Source organism: Pinus tabuliformis, chromosome 6 (genome assembly GCF_031772625.1).
Source record: "Pinus tabuliformis cultivar Carrire ecotype Pingquan chromosome 6, CPIR1, whole genome shotgun sequence".
NCBI lineage: Eukaryota > Viridiplantae > Streptophyta > Pinopsida > Pinales > Pinaceae > Pinus > Pinus tabuliformis.
This window is the reverse complement of record NC_142292.1, coordinates 2084808508-2084828905: the sequence shown is the minus strand read 5'-3', so window position 1 is coordinate 2084828905 and position 20398 is coordinate 2084808508. Positions and strand designations below refer to the sequence as shown.

General features: G+C 38.6%; 1 protein-coding gene across 2 annotated transcripts in view; it reads right to left on the bottom strand.

Moving 5' to 3' along the window:
• Positions 1-20398, bottom strand: part of LOC149267576 (phospho-2-dehydro-3-deoxyheptonate aldolase 2, chloroplastic-like) — a 105937-nt gene that overhangs the window by 33577 nt on the left and 51962 nt on the right. The window lies entirely within an intron of this gene.

Sequence of the window (20398 nt, the reverse complement as noted above, 5' to 3'; positions counted from 1 at the left end):
TTTCTTTAATAATAAATTTTCTTTTTCACAAATACAATTATGAAAACCGAAGCTAGTTACATTCTTCAACACTCTCTCTTAACTAGAGAGGTATTCATAATTACATATATACACGTACATGGAAGATTTCAAAATGATATGAACTATGAAGAGTTCTAGCAGACTCAGTGCTATGTACTAGATACCTAACCAAGGTAATCTATCCGGGTGGGACTAAGATGGACTCAAGCTTTCAACCAGTTTAGGTACCATCAGGCTTGCTAACCATCAACCCAACGATCTAGGTGTGTATCCAAGGTCGGAGCTCCATGACTAACACCACCATCCCTCTTCAAGGTCTAGACATCAACACACAGGCCAACCAGATGTCCTCCCAAGCATCTGCCATTAGATACTTCATCTCTCCCTAATAAGCTAGATATATCCATTTGTCCAAGCACGCTTCCAAATTATTCATCCTTCTTATGGAGAGATTTAATTGTACAAATACAAACCCCAATCAGTGATAAAATTTCAAATATACATACAAGTAAACACAAACCTTCGAAGTCCTAAATCATCCTGATGCCACTTATTCAAATTCTTTCACTTCTTTAGCAACATCAAATACATCCTCAGTACATTGCAAACCTATTTTGTAGTCCTTTCATTGATTTGTTGATTTCTTCTTCAAGGTATCCATCATGACTATCATAATATGCCCTCCCTCTCAACTGGGGAGATGTACTCTTTCTTCTATCTAGGCTCCTCTCAACTTAGGGAGATTAACAACTTCATAACATCAGAGAAACTTCATTCTTTCAAGGCTTCATCTTTCTTATGGCATCAAGGTCATCTTGATCATCATCATTCTTATAGCTTCCTTTCATCATGCTCATTATTATAAACATCTTCAATCACGAACATCTTCAACATCTTGAAGATTGTGTACCTACAACACATTTAACAACAAGTACAACCAAATACAAACATACAGAAGCATGAAGTTAACTATATCAGAGTCATATTACTATAATGGAATCAATTTGACTTTAGACACCAAATACCTAAACCTAGTTAGGTTCATAATTGATAAGAGACACATCTTTTACATACTAAACTTCAACTTCTTGCTAGGGTTTTGTCATAAACCCTAAACTCCATCTTTGAGACACAAAGCCTTAGATATCAGTAATTCAATCAAATAACAATTCTACTATACATCTAAGGTTTCAACACTATGCTTTTACATGTCAGACTTCTACTAGGGTTAGTTGCAAACCCTAGATTTTATCATCAAAACTAAATCATATCAAAAATTAAAAACAACATCATCATCTCCTAGAATATCAATCTCTACTAGAGTTTTACAAACTCTAGATTTTACAAACTAAAACATGAGTATCAACAATTAGGTTATCATACTCGCATATACATATCTAGGATTTCATGCACTAACATCTCATATCAACATTCATATGAACTAGGTAAACCCAGGACACAAACATCAATACATCAAAGTTAGATATACAACAATTTTTATTTAGACTAGGGTTTCGAATATATACCTAGGGTTTCATTCCTAGGATCTTACTCTAAAGGTTTTGTTCACGAACCCTAAATCACCAAACCCTAAAAATCTAGGGTTTCATTATATAACCTAGACATTAACAGCAAACCCTAAAGGACTAGGGTTTTCACCAAGACATTATCAAAACCCTAAACTTTTAAAAGAATAGGATTTCATATGTTCTAAACTTCATCAGCAACCCTTAAGTAAACAAGGGTTTCAATATTAGCATCAATATACCCTTAGGTTAGGGTTTTACAATGAACCTTAAGAGTTCAGGTACCACAATAATGATCAAATGATAATATAATGGGGGTAGATTCAATCTAATGATTAATCACCCTAACAAGAATCTTTATGATTCAGAGCCCTAGACATCACAATGTCAGTGATGTAAAGCAAATTTCAAAAGAGAACATACCTTTTCTATGAAGAGAACCTTGTAACAAAATTTGTACTTTAGTACACCTCGATTTGTTCTTTAACAAACCTTGTAGTGTTGAAGAATCTAGGGCAATTAGGTGTAGATTGATTCTTCGTGACAAGATAACAATTTGTGAAGTCTTTTTCCAATTTGTCTTTGTTAGCTTGAACTTTTTTTTTCTTATTAATGCATGTGTGTGTGCTTCATCAAACTGTTAACAAAACATAAAACAAGAACACAAGATGTTGGCTCTCTATCAAGGCCAAAACCTCTCTTCTCTCGAGAGGAAAACCCTTCGGTAAGTTTTCTCTTATTGAAACTTCTTTCTTGATCAATGCCAAACCCTAGACCCTTGAATAGGATGTCCTCCAAGCACAAGTCAAGTCCTTCCTCTTTTCTGCACTTGGTTCCTCAGCACATAGACTTCCTCCTTCCGGCACTTTGCTCCCCAGCACTTCGTCCTCTTTCTTTGTTTCTTGTCTAGAGATAGACCTTCCTTGAGTGGGCCTTCTAGGTGAGATGTTCCTCTTCTATCCTTTGCTTAAGTAGACTTCTTTTGTTGACCAAATGAGATCCTTCTTGAAGTATGACTATAATATTGTTCTGCAGCCCTAGTTTTTCCCACATCAGGTAGGAACCCTAGATAACTAGGGTCCTTTTTCCCTCGCTACAAAGATATGCTACTTTGCTAGGCTTGGGAGTCCTTGTAGATTTGATTTCTCACCCAAAACAATAATATTTCATGGACTGTTCTCTAGTTGTTGTAATGCGCCAGCTTACCCTCCTCTTCTTCGCACGTGTGACTATTTGTAGCCCTAGAAACAATCCTCTTTACTTTGGCCTTCTTCCTCCTTCCTTCGCTTGTCTTGGAGACCCTTTAGACTAGGTTTTCCCTTGTCTTTTTCGGCTACTTCACTTCGCTGATTTCAAAGATTATGAGTGTGTTATAGTGGAGTGGACAACCTCTATATATAGAGGATTGTCCCTCCTTTTAGGCCAACTAGAAGGTCGACTTGAGGACAGTTTGCAGGCCGACTTGTTATGCTTGCTTCGGATGGCTTCTTGTGGAGGACGTTGCTGCATGGAGAGGACTTGCACTTGTCTTGGAGGTATTCCTTTGACCTTATACATAGTATAACATGCCCTCTAAGGGTCTTATAAATATATTGACCTTTTGACTTCTCAGAAGCATTTAACCATGTGCTTGACCTGCTTCAATGAGCAAGAAACTCATTGACATATATTATAAAAATAATAATTCTTTTCTTGAATAAATACAAATATCAAAAGTACATTTATGAAGACCGATCCTAGTTACATTTCCTTCAACACTCCCTCTTAACTAGGGAGGTATTCATATAACATTACAAGGTGTTTGGCTATTATCAATCTTGAAAAATTCACATAAGAGAAACCAGATTTGCAACCCATCTGTTATAGCATCATATCAATCAGCATTGTCATAGTGCAAGGCCTTGACTAACAGCGTCATCTCTTCATGAGATCATGAGCTACAATGTTGGCGAGACCAATGATTTATAGACACCATCACTCTCTCAAGGTACATACCCACTCGGGTGTTCATTAAGTATGACCTTCTAGGACTATTCTTGTCTTGGGTTCCCAACCCTCAAAGAATATCGGTCCTCTTTCCTACTCTTGTCTTGGATGCCCTACACATCCTCAAAGAGTATCGAATGCCAGATGATTACCCAATCCTCCCATTCTTTCTTCCCAAGTGAAGACAAGAATGTTGTGTCTACCTTTCCATTCATGGCCTTAGTCTTGGTCTAGTGCATGACCCATGAAATGGAAACAACAATTGTCACTCCTTTGTAATCAGGGGTGAACTAAAACTTCCTCTTGATCAGGGACTTGTCAGAGCTCCCTCTTAACTAGGGACTCTTTCATTCATCAGCAACTTCTTCTTCCTGGGTCCTTCCGTTGTTTGATCTCCTTCCTTTCTTTGATGTCATGAAGTCTTTGTTTGAACTTCTTCTAGATAGGGCACCATCCATTTATCACTTTCCTTCCTGGTTTGTCATGTCATTGCTTCCTTCATGGAAAGTGACTTTCTTGTCATACATCAGGTTTTCTTGTCATCTAGATGCTCCTTTGTCATTTGTCCATGCTTCGGAATACACCTCTCATGGATGCTTCGTCATACTTGCTTGTTTACATGCTTCGACCTAGTAGCCCATCATGACTTCATCCTGATATTGCTTCAACATTGCTTTTTCTTTTGATGGACGGCTTCTTCATCACGACATCTTTGTGGAGTAGAATCAGTTATTTACATCTTTCATATCTCCATGGCCTTCATAGGTGTCAAGGGTCCTTCCTTCCTTTGTCAGATTTGTCCTACCTTCTTTCGGGAGATATCTTCAAAGAATTTTTGTCAAATAGTGATTCTCAGTGATCATGGTGTTCTTCACATGCTTGATCTCTTTCTTCATTTGCTTCTCTTTGGATAAATTGGTCAACCACCTTATGCACCTTGAGAGCACTTCTTCATTGCTTGCTTCCTGGACTAGTCAACATTTCCTCTTGCTTCTTAGTCAGCAATCGTATACTCCTTATGTGAGCATATCCTTTTGTTGACATTTATTGCCTTGTAGTACATGCCTTCGAGCATGTCATTGGTGAAAGAGATTCTTTCCTACTTGATCATGTTATAGAACTATTCCCATGACTCAATAATATACAAATGATAACATGACTAAACTTTGATGCATACATACCTCATCTTGATTCTCCTTTGATCATCTTAGCTTCATTTGGTTGTCCTTGGTGTGGCCCTTCTTGCTTCAACTTAGCTTGCCTGCATATCATCCCTTTCATGAATCCTATGAATGGGATTCCCAATGAGACATCTGCTTTGGTTCATGAACCTTCTTTTGAAGATTCAACCATAGGATCTTAAAGACCCTTGCCTTGCAAATGTTTCTTTTCTTTTTATGATGGAGGTCTTCTAAGATTCTTAATCATGATCAATCATCTTTCATCGTGGATGAGGTCCTATTCTACATATGCTCCTTCTACATGAATATATTGAGCTATATCTACCATGCTCCTATATTCTAGAAGATATTTCTAACCATGTATTTTATTCTCATTATAAATGCTACTCCTTCATGAGTATCTAGAACTCTATGTACTTCATGTTTCTAGATTCTAGAAGATGTTTCTAGTCACGCAATTTCATTTTATTCCTACATGCTTCTATCCTACTCAAAACCTTGAAAGAAGACTTGAAATAAAGAGTTTGACTTAGTCATAGTAGAGATCTGGAGGATCTTCCTTCTTTTGCTTCTTTTCTTCTTCTTTCACCTCTTGAGTCATGTGAGCTTCTTCCCTCTTTCTTCTGTTGTTGTTGTCCTTCTTAATCTTAGGACAATTCTTTTCATAGTGTCCATATTCTTGACATCCATAGCATTGGATTTTGGACATGCCTTTGTTTTTTGTTCTTCGTGGACCAATTTTGCCAAATTTACCATTTCTCTTGGCCATGGTAGCAAATGCTTGCTCCTTTGATCCCACATCTTCCTTTTCTTTAAGTCTAGTTTCCTCTATCTTGCATAGAGACCACATTTCACTGAGTGTGGCTACTTCCTTCTTGGCATATATGCTTGATGTGAAGTTGCCCCAATCCTCAAGTAGAGCATTGAGTGCTACAGTTGACATTTCTCTGTCAGACATGACTTCCCCAAGCTCTTAAATTTGATCCCTCATCTCATAGATCTTCATGAAGTAGGGAGTTATTCCTTCCTTTGATATATTCATCTTGTATAATTCCTTCCTTAGAGATATCACTTCTCCGATTGTGGATACCGAAAATAGCTCTACTAGCTTATCATAAATTTCTTTTGATGTCTCAAATTTGGAGACATAAGGAATGAGAGAGTCTTTGATGGATTCTATTTGAATCCTTTGAGCTCTTGTCTCATCCTTAATATACTTGGCTAAGGCTTGAGTTTGTTCCTTAGAAGGAATAGTAACATTCCCTTTGATGTGTTCTAGGAGTTCATTCTCCTTGAGAAGTAAATCAGTCCTCTTCTTCCATGCAAAAAATTTATTGGTACCTACCAATTTGTTGCTTTCCTTGCAAAAAGACATTGATGTATATTCAGAAGGGGACATATACTTACTTGATAGATTTTTAGATGTAGTGGATTTGCTTTCTCCTTGAAGACTTGATGGCTTGCCTTTCTAGGATCTTGATGTTCTTCAAGTTGCCTTCTCCAAGTGGACTTGCTTCAAGTAGACTTGATTGATGGCTTGGCTTGTGGTGTAGGTCCCTTCTTGATCTGCTCTTCTTTGTAGGTGCCTTTATGTAAGGCTCTTCTCCTTGCTTTGTAGTCTTCCTTGATGAATGATATATGGTAGACCTTCTTTTCCTTGAGTAGATTTGGCTTGATGCTTCAAACTTGTAGATGCCTTTCCTTGATGTGTCACCTTAGCTCTGATACCATGTTGAAGAATATAGGGCAATTAGGTGTAGAGTTATTCTTCGTGATGAGATAACAATTTGTGAAGTCTTTTTCCAACTTTATTTTTGCTTATTAATGCATGTGTGTGTGCTTCATCAAACTACTATCTAAATATAAAACAAGAACAGAAGATGTTGGCTCTCTGCCAAGGCCAAAACCTCTCCTCTTGAGAGGAAAACCCTTTGGTAAGTTCCTCTTATTGAAGCTTCTTTCTTGATCAATGCCAAATCCTAGACCCTTGACTAGGATGTCTTCCAAGCACAAGTCAAGTCCTTCCTCTATTCCTCACTTGGTTCCCCAGCACATAGACTTCCTCCTTCTGGCACTTTATTCCCCAACACTTTGTCCTCCTTTGTTTCTTGTCTAGAGATAGACCTTTCTTGAGTGAGCCTTCTAGGTGAGATGTTCCTCTTCTATCCTTTGCTTAAGTAGACGTCTTTTGTTGACCAAACAAGATCCTTCTTGAAGTATGATTGTAATACTGTTCTGCTACCCTAGTTTTTCCCACGTGAGGTAGGAACCCTAGAGAATTATGGTCCTTTTTCCTTCGCTAGAGAGATAGGCTCCTTCGCTAGGCTTGGGAGTCCTTGTAGACTTGATTTCTCACCCAAACAATAATATTTCAACGATTGTTCTCTAGTTGTTCTAATGTCGCAGACTTACCCTCCTCTTCTTCGCACGTGTGATTGTTTCTAGCCCTAGATACAATCCTCTTTACTTCAGCGTTCTTCCTCCTTCCTTCGTTTTTCATGGAGACCCTTTAGACTAGGCTTTCCCTTGTCTTTTCCGGCTACTTCACTTCGTTAATTTCAGAGATCTATGAGTGTGTTATAGTGGAGTGGACAGCCTCTATATATAGAGGATTGTCCCTCCTTTTAGGCTGACTAGAAGGCCGACTTGAGCATAGTTTGCAAGCCAACTAGTTATGCATGCTTCAGAGGGCTTCTTGTGGAGGATGTTGCTGCATGGGAGTACTTGCACTAGTCCTGGAGGTATTCCTTTGACCTTATACAAAGTGAAACATGCCCTCTAAGGGTCTTATAAATATATTGACCTTTTAACTTCCTAGAAGCACTTAACCATGTGCTTGACCTACTTCAATGAGAAAGAAACTCATTTACATATATTACAAAAATAATATTTCTTTTCTTGAATAAATACAAATATCAAAAGTTCATTATGAAGACTGATCCTAGTTACATTTCCTTCAACATGTAGGACATCAATCCTTAAAATATTTCCTTTGCAACAAAACTTCTTCCATGCTTCAAGTCTATCCTTTGAAGTCTCCTCCATAACCTTTGTGTATTTTGTAATCTTTCCTACCAAGGAAAATATAAAGAGAAGGTTATTAGCATATAATACAAACAAATCTTGATATGAGAGGGAAACCAAACATAACAAAGGAAACAAGGAACAAGATACTTATCTTTTGGTAAAATGGTGGAGGTTCCCTCCTAATTTGGTCCTTATGCATTCTTCAATGGTTCTATTCTTCCTTTTTGCAATTCCATTATGCTTGGAGTTGTAGGGAACAATGAGTTCCCTCTTACTACCTGGTTCTTTATAATATGCAATCATTTCTTTTGAAGTGTATTCCCATCCATTTTCAGGCCTCAAAGTTTTTATCTTTTTTTGGTTAAGGTTTCCACTTCGGATCTAAATTCCTTGAACTTTTCAAATAGAGCCATGTTTTTCTATAGTGATCATCAATGAAGGTCACATAATAAAGATGGCCTCCAAGAGATTTGTTAGACATTGGCCCACACACATCATAATGAAAGAGATCTAAGATCTCCTTGTATCGCTGCTTGTAAAATATTTCCTTGTGTTCTTTCCCAAAAAGCATCCCTTGCATACTCCTTCATGATCTTCCTTGATGTTGAGGATGCCCTTTACCATTTGACTAAGTGAGGGTATTATCTTGTAATGAATATGCCCATATCTTATATGCCAAAGTTCGATAGGATTGATCTCCATGTGAACTAGGGCTTGAGGAGATGGTGTTATAACTCTATATAGTCTTCCTTCACGAACTTCAATAATCTTTGCCTTTTCAATACTTGAATCTTTTCCCCAAACCAAAGCTTTACCATCTACAAAGGCAACCCTATCTCCTTTATCTTCTAAACAAGAAATGGAAAGTAAATTCTTTTTCAAACCTGGGACATAGAGTATGTTGTTGAGGTGTAGCTTTGCTCCACTTTCCAGCTTCAATGGTGTAGATCCAAGGCCTTTGACTACATAACTGTTGTTGTCTCCTAGCTCCACTGCATGAGATGATGGTTCCCTTGATAGAGTATGAAGTTGTCCACTTTCTCCTGTCATATGTCTTAATGCTTCACTATCAATGATCCATGTGTTGTCATCATCAAGAGTACCTATAAGTGCAGCCAATAATCCTTCACTCTCGACTCTCCTAAATAGATTGTAGATGATCTTTTCAATCCAACTTCCTACAATTCTTATGATATTGATTCCCATCTTTCCATAGAGGGAGTATCCTTTTCTTCCAAAATTGTTTATCCTTACTTCAAGTAATTGCCAACAAAGTGATCTTCAACCTTATTTGACCTTAGCTCTGATACCATGTTGAGAAATCAATACTAGTGGGATTTAGGGATTCATTCCTCTTTCTTGATAATTACTTATGAATTATGTTGGCCTCTTTTACTTCTTCATTAGTTTATCTTTCATCAAGCAATTACCAAATTATATGTGTATGAAAATTACAAGAACAAGAGACACAAGATGTAGGCGCACAGCATGGGCAAAACCCCTGTAAGGGGAAAACCCAGTCAAGAACTCTTCCTTCAATAGATTCAATTCAAGATGAGACGCTTCCAAACTTCTTAGACCTAGACAAAGACCTCCTCTAACCACCAAGTCATCCCTTCCCTGCAACAAATGATCTTCACAAAATACTCCAAGTGACGGCTCCCCAGCAGCAGAACTCCGACCCCAACAACAGAATTTTGGACCTGCAGTAAACACAGATTTTTGGCCCTAGCAATTGCCCAGAAACTTCGCACGTGTGAGAGATGGATAGCACAAAAACTTTGAGTTAGGTATTCCTAACAACTTTTTCCTTTTCCAGCTACTTCACACTCTTTTTCTACTTCTCTTGCTTGAAGATCGAACTTGTTTAGTGAATTCTCCCCAAATGAAGTCGAGTTGCTCAATATATAGGCTTCTTGTGAGGTCGAATTGCCCTAACTCAGGTTGACCTGGTGTGTAGGTGACAAATTACCATTTTGACTCAAAAATAAATCTTTTTACATGATACAAAAGTCCAAGAAGGGTCTAATAAAAATGACAATAACTCTAATGACTCAAGAGAAAATCTAGAAGCCTTCAAAGGAGGCTTTGACCTAGAAAACATTGACCCAAGCATGAAACCCATGTTTTAATAAGTCGTTTTCTTTAATAATAAATTTTATTTTTGACAAGTACAATTATGAAGACCAGCTAGTTACATTCTTCAACATCCCCCATTATCAAATATGAAAGCTTTGATCAAATTTCCAATTTGATTTGCAATCAAAGCCTTGAAATATTTGAACATGTCAAATGCTTTCCCTTTGTTTTTCAAAAAAATATCCATGTGTTGTGAGAAAAATCATCAACAACAATCATGAAATACAAGTAGCCACTAAGAGAAGTAGCAAGCATAGGTCCACATAAATCAGAATGTATAAGCTAAAGTACCTGACTAGTTTTTGTTCTACTTGAAGGGAATGGTCCCTTTATATACTTTCCACTTGCACATCATGGGCAAACTCCTTCATGGCCCATTCTGATCTTAGGCATTCCAGAAACCATCTTCCTTACATGAGGTAAGGCTTTGTAGTGTAGGTGAGCAAATCTTTTGTGCCATAGCTCACACTGAAGATCGGTATCATGGACCAGTGCATGAATGGGTTTACCATTGACTTTGTAAAACGATTCACATCTTGATCCAAGAGTGAAGGCTTCTCTCATACTTGAGTTCAAAGGCCAAGTTAGAACTTTTCATTAATAAAAACAACTTTCATTCCTTTGTCTTCTAGAACACATATGGATACAAAATTCTTTTTCAAACCAGGTACATACAAAACTTCTTGCAGAAAAATAGATTTGCCATCATCTAACTGAAATGAAACTGAACCATAACCTTTAACTTGGTGAGTAGAATTATCTCCAAAGATAAGATTTAAATTAGTCTCCCTCTCAACTAGATTACAGAGTGCTTCTTTGTAGCCAGCAAAATGATTGGAAGCACCACTATCAACTAACCAACTATCAAATGAATCTGCAGAAGAAGAATTGGAAAGAGCATAAACAAGAAAATATTTTCATTGAGTTTTTGTTGCATTATTTCTATACCTTGCATTTCTTGTTTTCTTACGATGGTCTTTTCTTTGATTTTCAAAAGTGTATTTTCTATAATCAGATTTTTTTTTGAATCTAGGTGTTCTTCTTCTTTTTTTACAGTCACGAGCAAAGTACCCATGCTTTTCACAATTAAAGTATCAAACTTTTGACATGTCTAGATTCTCTTTATTTGATTTGAAAGCAGATTCATTTTTATTACCTTTCTTTCTCTTGTCATAGGCTGAAAATGTAGTAGGTTCTTCCTCTTCATGATGTGAAATTCTCCCTCTGAAGATCATTCTAGCCTCCTCTTAGATACACTTTTCCAGGAGCTCATCAAAAGTGGGAATAGTGTTGATATTGCTGATGGTGGCGATAAAAGTCTCCCAAACATGAGAAAGGCCTCCAAGCGCAATCAACACCATTTCTTTATCAGGTACAACTTCACCAATTATTGGCAGTTCATTCCTGATTTTGATCATTAAGAAGTATGCTTGAACCATCTCTCCTTTGTTCATCTTGATGTCCTTCAATTGATTCTTCAAGGCAATAATTTGGTTCAAATTTGTTAGAATTGGCAACTAGGGCCAAGTTCTACTCTGAACAGCTCATTTGATGGAGATAATGATTGCCTTGAATTCCTCTTTTCGCGAGGACCAAAATCAACCTAAAGATCATCAAATTTGGACAAGCAGAAATGTGTTTTGAATTTATGACCACACGTGTAAATTGTCAAGGTCGGCCACATCATCATGTAGGCTCATGAAGCCCAATGGACATGTCTCTTGACCCTCAATGATTTGTATAAATATAAGAGACATCCATCCTTATTTGGCACCTCACTCACTAACTAATTCTTCTTTCTCATCCTCTGATTGGTTCATACAGCTTATTGGGCATCTCTTTTCCTCACACATGTGGCAGCAGAAGGACAAATTGCAGGACGAATTACAAGGTTGAAATTTCAAACACAGTTGCAGGTTTGACCAACGTTGACCAGGGTTGGTTTGACCTCCTTTGACTACAGTTTTTGTGCCTGAATTTTTTTTTGGCAAGCCACATCTATTGGCACAAGAAGCAAGGCATTTTGTTGATTTTAACTGCAAACATATCACATGGTTGACTGCAAGCTTGACCACAAAGTTTGACTGCGTTTCACCATTGTTTTCAAGATTTTTTGGGCTAACTTTGACCACTTTAGAAGGCCGAGTTTGACTGCCTTTGACTGAGATCCAATGAGGACATTTGTTGTTGCTTTGACCAACGTTGACTTTCTGGTTAGGGTTGTCGATTGCTGCATAAAATTTCAGAATTGACAGGGTTGCTTTAATCATCATTTGGAAAGTCAATTTTGACTTTATTGTACTCTCTCTCTATTGAACATTTGAAATAATAATGAGAAGAATTGATCAAAGGGTTTTCCCCATCTTGGGGTTTTTCCCTGGCATCCACCAAACCTGGTGTCCTCTTGTCTTGGCTTGTCTTCTACTTTTATTGTTCATGTTCCATCTACAGTTACTGTCAATGTGATTTATGGTTAATGTGATTGTTATGGGAAAATAAATTGGAAATTGTCATTGGGTTGCTAAAGGAACATTGGAGTAGTTGTGCTAAGCATAGAACATACCATTGTTAACTAAAATTAGCATGGTATCAAAGCCCATGTGAAGACAAAGCCCAAGCAAGAGAGAGAAAAGCAATCACCAAGAGAGATTTATTTGTCAAGTATCAATGGCTTCTACATCTTGCTTCAAGCCTGAGGACAAGCTCAATGACAAATCTGACTAACATGCATGGAAGATGCCTTTGTACTTGACTTTGGAGGAGCATAAATATTGGACTATGTGCAGCGAAAAGTGGTGGAGCCTCCTTCAAATACATCGGTTGTTACTAAAACGAAGTACATAAAAGATGAGGTCAAAGCAAAGAAAATTTTGGTTGACTATTCAAAAGCATTTGGTTGCCTATATTTCTGATTTGAGATCTTCTAAGGAGATATATGATAAGCTTGTTGGGATGTTCAAAGTGAACAATCCATATCAAATCCTCTTTCTCAAAAACAAGTTGAAGGATATCAAGATGGATAATGGAGAGTTTATTCAATCCTACTTCATGAAAATAACTCAAATCAAGAATGACTTGCTATCTATTTGAGAAATTATTTCTGATAGGGAGCTCTCTCTAATTGCCCTTAGAAGTCTTCCAAGACCAAAGGATATATTTGTGTTAAAATTGGCAACTAGGTCCAAACTCCATGTGGGTCATCTTATTAATGACAACTGATATTTTTCTTGGATTCCTCTCATCAAGAGGTGTGGGATTGATCTAAAGATCATCCGATTCCAATAAGTATTCATGGAGATATGATATTATTTGTGTTACGGGACAATTCGTCAAGGTCGGCCAACAACTAATCTACCCCCTCTTGTGCTCCACGTTTTACTATAAAAGGAGGAGGTCTTCAAGTCATTTACACACTCACTTCTCCTAAAGATCTCTCTCCACTCATTTGGGTTTAGTGGCTAGAGAGGCCAAGAGGGAGAAGCCCTAGACGCAGTGAAGAAAGGGTTCTATGTGCCCTAGACACAGTTGAAGAACGCAGCCCTAGCCGGAGTCAAAGGAAGCTCAAATACGCAACCAAAAGAAGCCCTAACAGTTGTCTAAAGGAGGCCCTAATACACAGCCAAAAGGAGCCCTAACAGCTGTCTAAAGGAGGCCCTAAGCCAAAAGGAGCCCTAACAGCTATCTAAAGGAGGCCCTAAGGCAAAAGGAGCCCTAACAGCTTCCAAAGGAGGCCCTAATACACAGCAAAGAAGGATCCCTATACGCAGCCAAGTGGAGGCCCTAATCCGCAGCAAAGAAGGGAGATCTACTCACTGTTTAGGGGAACTTCTACATGCAACAAGGCAACCCTAAGCCACAGATAAGAGGAAGCCTTAAAGGAGCCTTAGCTGCATATCTAAGGAAGGGTTAAACATGCCCTAGACGCAGTCTATACATGGATGAATGCAGGTCTAAACGCAGTCACCTTAACACTATTCTAGGCTGCATTTGTGGAGGGTTTCATGTGCCCTTAGACTGTTGTGAGAAGGGATCTGAATGGTTCCTTATATGTAGTCTCACCAGTGCCCTAGCCACAGGAAAAGAGAAGGTTACAACAGTTCATTAGTGGGACGATTTGGGAGGTCTACTATATCAAGGAGGATTGTTATGATGCAACGTGGAGGGCAGCAACTCATTGGAGGACAACCACAGTCATTAAGAGCAATTCTGAGCTAACTTAGACGGGTCGTTAGGGACTGTGGTCAGTACCCTAATCAGTCCCTGAATTGCAGAATTACAACATGTTCAAGAGTTGACATTTCTATATACTAAATGTTATTGCGTTAATAATGATTGGACACTATCTGTGATACGTTTGTTGCTATGTGCTAGGCCATCGGCCATAGCACCATAGCAAGAGTTGTTATGGGCAGTGTATCAGGGTGTGCAGCACAAGTGTATCAAGGTGCAGCACAAGTGTATCAAGATGCAACACAAGGGGATGCAGCATGATAGGCACAGTAAGGTACAGTTTGAAGATGCAGCACAAAGAGGTGCAGCATGATGATATGGTGCAACAGCGTGATGTGTGCAGCATGAAGATGAGGAGCAACATGATGTGTGCAGCATGATGAGGTACAGCTCAGCAGTGATGCAGCTCTGTGATGGACATGGTATGATGGTGCAGCATGGTGCAGCTCTGTGATGGACATGGTATGATGGTGCAGCACTGTGAGACATCTTCTTAGAGAAGATCTATGTTCTTATCTTGTCAAGTTAAAGTGTTGACTTCTGATGTATATGTGCTCTCTCTCTCTCTGTTGAACTATTGAAGAACATATAAGAAGAATTGATCAAGGGTTTCCCCACATTGGGGTTTGTCCCTGGCTAGCACCACATCTTGTGTCCTCTTGTCTTGGCTTGTCTTCTGTGATTTATGTTTATGTTCTATCTGCAATTTACTTTAACACTGATGTGATTGCTAATCTGGAAGAGATATTGAGCTAATTGTGAAAATTGAAATAAATTGCTCTAAGCATAGAACATACCTAAAATTAACATGATATCAGAGCTGAGGTGAAGACAAAGCCCAAGCAAGAGTGAAAGAGCAATCTCTTAAGATAGTTGGGAAAGGACAAAAGGATCAATGGATTCCTCATCCCTCTTCTAATTCACCAAAGGTGAAGTCGAAGCAGAGAATATTATCAGAATGGTGCAACGGAAGTTTCTGATGGCCTACCTGAAGATCACGTCTATGGGAAAACCAGATCTAAGGGTGGAAGGAAAGGCAGATGCCTTGGTTGAAATAAGTTCGGCCATTATGTGAAGGAGTGTCTGACTGGCAGGGACACATCACTTGATGATGATAACAATCATTCCAAGGACATCTTCAATGATCGGAGGAATGATAGGTAATTCTCTTTAAAGAAAGCCAGGAACCCCAGTGCTTCAAGGCACTCCATCGGATAGAAGGGTGCTCTCTCTAATTTGGTAGAGATGGAAACATTCGTGGGATTATACTTGGAGCCAATGCCACCTATCCTAGAAAGGGTGTTACTCCTCAATTGAATGAGGGTAACTCGATTCATTTACAGAATCTCTTTTCTGTACCTGATCGCAAGAAGAACCTGGTGTCCATTTTAGCAATGGAAGTCAAAGGTTTCAAGGTGGCATTCATCGATGGAAAGGTACGTGTTTGAAATGAAATTTTCAAAGATGTTTTTACTCATGGGTTCAGGGTTGGCAATTTGTGTCAATTTGCAAGATGGTCCATTGGGGATCATGACATATCTCATCTATAACACCTGAAATCTACTTTATGAGGCCCTAACCGATATAAGTCAGATGGTGACATGGATACATGAATTCAAGAAGAGCATGAAGGTACATGTCTGAGATGTACCGAAGGAAAATCTTACAAGGGGACCATTCCCCTCATGTAGCAAGTCCACAGGTTTGGAAAAACAGAGGAAACCGAAATCCGGGAAGCCGAAAAAGCAAGCAAGCGCAAAGGAAATGATAGCGATCGAGGAGGAAATTGATAGGATAAGCAAGCGTTGAGGAAGCCGACGAGCCTGCGGAGAAAGGAAGCCAAAGGCCAGGGCTGTCAGATATAAGAAAATAAAGAATTGTTTGAAGGTGTTGCTTGGGAGTTGAAGGTTGTTGAACGCTGTGGAAAATAATCTGGAGGAGACAGAGGGAGCGAGAGGATCTAGCAGAACAGAAAGAGGGTCGAAGGGCCAACAGGATAGCAAACAGTCGAAGAGGAGAAGTAGCTAGCAAAGAACATAAGCTTGAACAAAAAGTTGTTCTTTATGCAGAGCTTAGTGCAGCTAACAGTAGACTGACTAACGTTGTTTTAAGACATTATCAGAAGTCATGAAGGGTACTGGACACTCTGTGTGGGCAGTATGAAGAATTGGGAAGACTACTTCATAAGAAGACAGATTGTCATTGATGTTGTAGCTTGGAGACTGCAATGAAGCAATAATCAAACAGAACTTAGTAGAGAAGAGTTCTGAGAGCAAAACATCACTATCAAATGAACCCTGACAAGATTGGGTCAGAACACTTGAAGCTAGTGCCACAAAAGTAAGTAGGATTGGAGTCCTTGGGGCTGGTGCCTCAGAAGCAAGAAGGATTGGAGTCCTTGGGGTTGATGCCTCAGAAGTAGGAAGGATAGGTGTACTTGGGATTGGTGTCTCAAGAAATGGAAGGATTGAAGTCCTTGGGAGTTGGTGCTCCTAAGTCCAAGATTGGTGTCTTGGTGAAATAGAGTTGGTGCTTTGGAGGTTGGAGCCTCACCAAAGTCTGAGTTGGAGCTTGACAACTGATTGCAACCACTTAAATATTGTATCTATTTTACTGCAAAGATTATATTAATAAAAGCATTTATTATTGTTGTTCATCTTGTGTTCTGAATATAAATTGTTTAACTGGGAAAACAATAGTCGGGAAAAGAAATACTGATTCACCCCTCTCAGTATTTCCAACAATTGGTATCAGAGTAGGTTCCTTCATTCAAAGCTTAATAGCTTGAAGGTTGACCTTTAGAACACAAATGGCGAAGTCAAGGAAGAAAGTCTCCAAACCTCCTAAGGGTGTGTCTCCCTCTACTAAGAAAATAGAAGACAATCAATTTGAGGAGGCTCCAAGGCTTAATGGGAACTTTAATATATGGGAAGCAAAAATGAGGAATTTCTTACAGACTCAAGGCATTGAAATCTGGAAATCAGTGATTGTTGATGGCAGGTTAGATGAAGAATCCAAGGAGCACAATGCAAAAGCAATAAAGGCAATCTTGAATTGGCTACCTGATTCTGTAAAGAACAATCTAGGAAAATGTTCATCAGCAAAGGGTATATGGGACAAACTTCATGACCTTCACTCAAAAGGAGCATTGACCATGACCATCAGCCAAGAAGATGATGGAAATCTAGAAAGAAATCCAGAACCCATCATATAAGTTGAACATGAGAATGATGATGTCAAGGCCAAAACAGACCTAGAAGATGAAGAGAATGAAAAAGATTTTGTAGAAGAACTCCTCGCTCAACTTATGACTGCCATGGAAGAGATTAACAATTTGAAAAAGGAAAATGAGGAACTTAAGAAGACAGCACTAGTTGGTAACCAAGATCAAACAAGAAAGAAAGTTGACCTCATCAAGCTTCAAGTACAAGAAAGGGATGAAGAGCTTGCCAATCTTAAGAAGGAATTTCATCAAAGCAAAAGAAAGCATCATGAAAAATTCATATCCATGACAAATAAATTGAATAAAGCAAAGAAACAGGAAGATACCTTGTCAAGTCAACTTGAACAAAGGCACAAGAGCTTGGACAAACTTGAAGAAGAGATTGATCAATACAAGGTAGAGGTCTCCTCTCTCAACTCTTAACTACAAGAAGCAAGGAAACAAGCACAAGAAGCTGAAAAAACAATGGAGAACAGTCAAGAAAAGAATGAAGAAATCTTCAAAATGAAGTCAGATATCATCTCCCTTAAACTAGAAGCAGATGAAGCTACTCGTATCAAGGAAGAAGCTGAGAAACAACTTGCTAAGAAGAATAATGAGTGTGAAAGATTGGAAGAAGAGACTGTCTTCCTCAGAACAAAGGTTGAAGGGATGAACAAAATCTTGAAGAGCTCTCAGGCCTTGGATGACATGCTCAGCTATCACAGATGTCCATTTGATAAATCAGGTCTTAGGTATGCAGGTGAATCCTCAAACAAGAATGAAAATGCTTCAAACAAAAGAGATGTGAAGAAGCCAGAAAGAAATGGTGATGCTCCCAGTTCCAGCAAAGGTAAGGAGAAAAATCAAGACTACAATAGAAGAAATCCTGCTCCAAGAAGAAATATAGATGATGTCAAAGATGCAAGAGGCAATGGTTATCATCAAAGGATCTCAAGGCAGAAAGGCTTCAGAAATACATCAAGGAAACCTCCATCTCCCAGGTACCAAAGTTCATTTTTTGGTTATTGTTATTCTTGTACAAACTTTGGTCACATGGCAAAACACTGTAAAACATATCATAAAGATAGATGTTATGTTCCCCAAGCATATCATAAAGATAGATATTATAGTCCCCAACAATCTCCAAGAAACAATTTTGCAGGAAGAAATCATGAATTCTTATTCATGAACAATGTAGAATGCTTCAAGTGTCACAACATTGGTCATATGGCACATCACTATAACTTAACTTGGGCTCTTACACAAGCTAGAACCATGCAAAAGAAAAAAGTTACACAAGTATGGAGAAGGAAGGAAATACAATCTGAAAGTCCCTTGAGCTCTCTAGCCAACAGCATATGTCATTGGCCTGAATTTTGACAATCTAAGCATTTTATGAGAAGACTCTGCCAAAAGGAGATGATGCATACAGTTAGGGGGAGCCTGTAATTCTTGATCATTATTGCTAAAGCTATTAGTGAAAGGGTCCTTATGAAATCCTTGTTGAACTATATTAACAGTCATTCTTTGATAAAAATCATTTCTCAGGGGTACTCCATTGAAGCATATGATCCTGTAACCATTCTTTGGACAGTTGTTAAAGAAATAGAGCAAACAAACATGGTGTTGCTATCACAGAAGTTTATGTCTTAACTCAAGAATTTAATGTGAGAACAGATAAATTCTGGACACTAATAGAGGCAGTCTTCAAAGAAACAGATACATCTGGAACGAAGTTTGAAGTAAGAGCAACTGGCAGCGTATAACAAAAATGAAGCATTGCATGAAGATGCAAATCAGTAGAATAAATTTAAAGGATAGTCACAGATTGGATATCTGAATCTGCAGAGATATGTACAAGAAAACAAGGAAAAGATGGCTCATAAGAAGGAGAATGTTGTGTTGTCAAGCATAACTTAAGCTGATACAGATCACTTAAGAAATGTAGCAACAGTAAGGCACAACCCCTCACATTTTTGACCAACTGCAATGATGACTGAATGCTAGATGGCAATATCTTAAGGAGAAGCACAAAGACACAAAGGAACTCAGATCTGAAGAAAGATAGCAAGAAAGACAATCTCAGGGGCATTTTCTCTTGATTTGGACTATGAAGACCTCCCAATGTTACTAGTGGAGACAGCAATATGGATTGAAGCATAAAAGCCTAGACTTGGACACTTGGTGCATGGTCGTTCGCAATCTGAATGAAAGCATTAAAGTAGAGCATCTTTAAGCATTGTTGAAGCCATGATAAAGCAGTTCTGAGACATGAAGAGGGAATAATGTGCTAATTGATGATAAAGCATCAATCCTTCTATCTTGAGTAAAAGGAAGAAGAGCACTATGACAGGGGGAGTCACAAACCCATGAAGATCTACCATTCATGAAGAACAAAAGCAGCTTGATAGGGGGAGTCCCATAGCACTCCTTTGCCATTGATGTCAAAGGGGGAGAGAAGAAGAATATTGCCATCAATAACAAAGGGGGAGATTGTTGACCTAGGTTGTCATTGATGTCACTATGGCAATATTCTAGGTACTAGAGGATGACATGAAGCCAAGGGGAAGCCGAGCAATCCATTAAGAGACAAGAGTAAGGCCATCTAGATAGTTAAGCCATAAGCAAGAGGAGTTACCGAAGGAGGCATATCAAAGCATATTACAGGATATCAGAGCAAAAGAAGCATTTGTATATGCAAGGAGGTCTTTGAAAGACACTGCCAAGCCAGAGGAGCCACATTGGACCAAGAGGAGCAGAACTCAGATATAATGAGCCAAGAGGAGTAGACGGAGCCAAGAGTAGCACTCAAATATCTATATTTATGCATGTATTCAAACAACATACGGGAACCATATATGCCAAAATAGAGCTATCAGAGCTACAGAGGAGCCATATATATATACCATACATATATGCCAAAGTATAGGAGCAAACAAAGCCAACAGAGGACATAAACAGCCATCGAAGCAACAGAGGAACAAGCAGAGCTATAAGGAAGCAAACAGAGCCATCAAAGGAGCAATGGGTGCATGTATATTATCGGGAGCTATCGGGCTACAAAAGAACTATATGCATGCAGA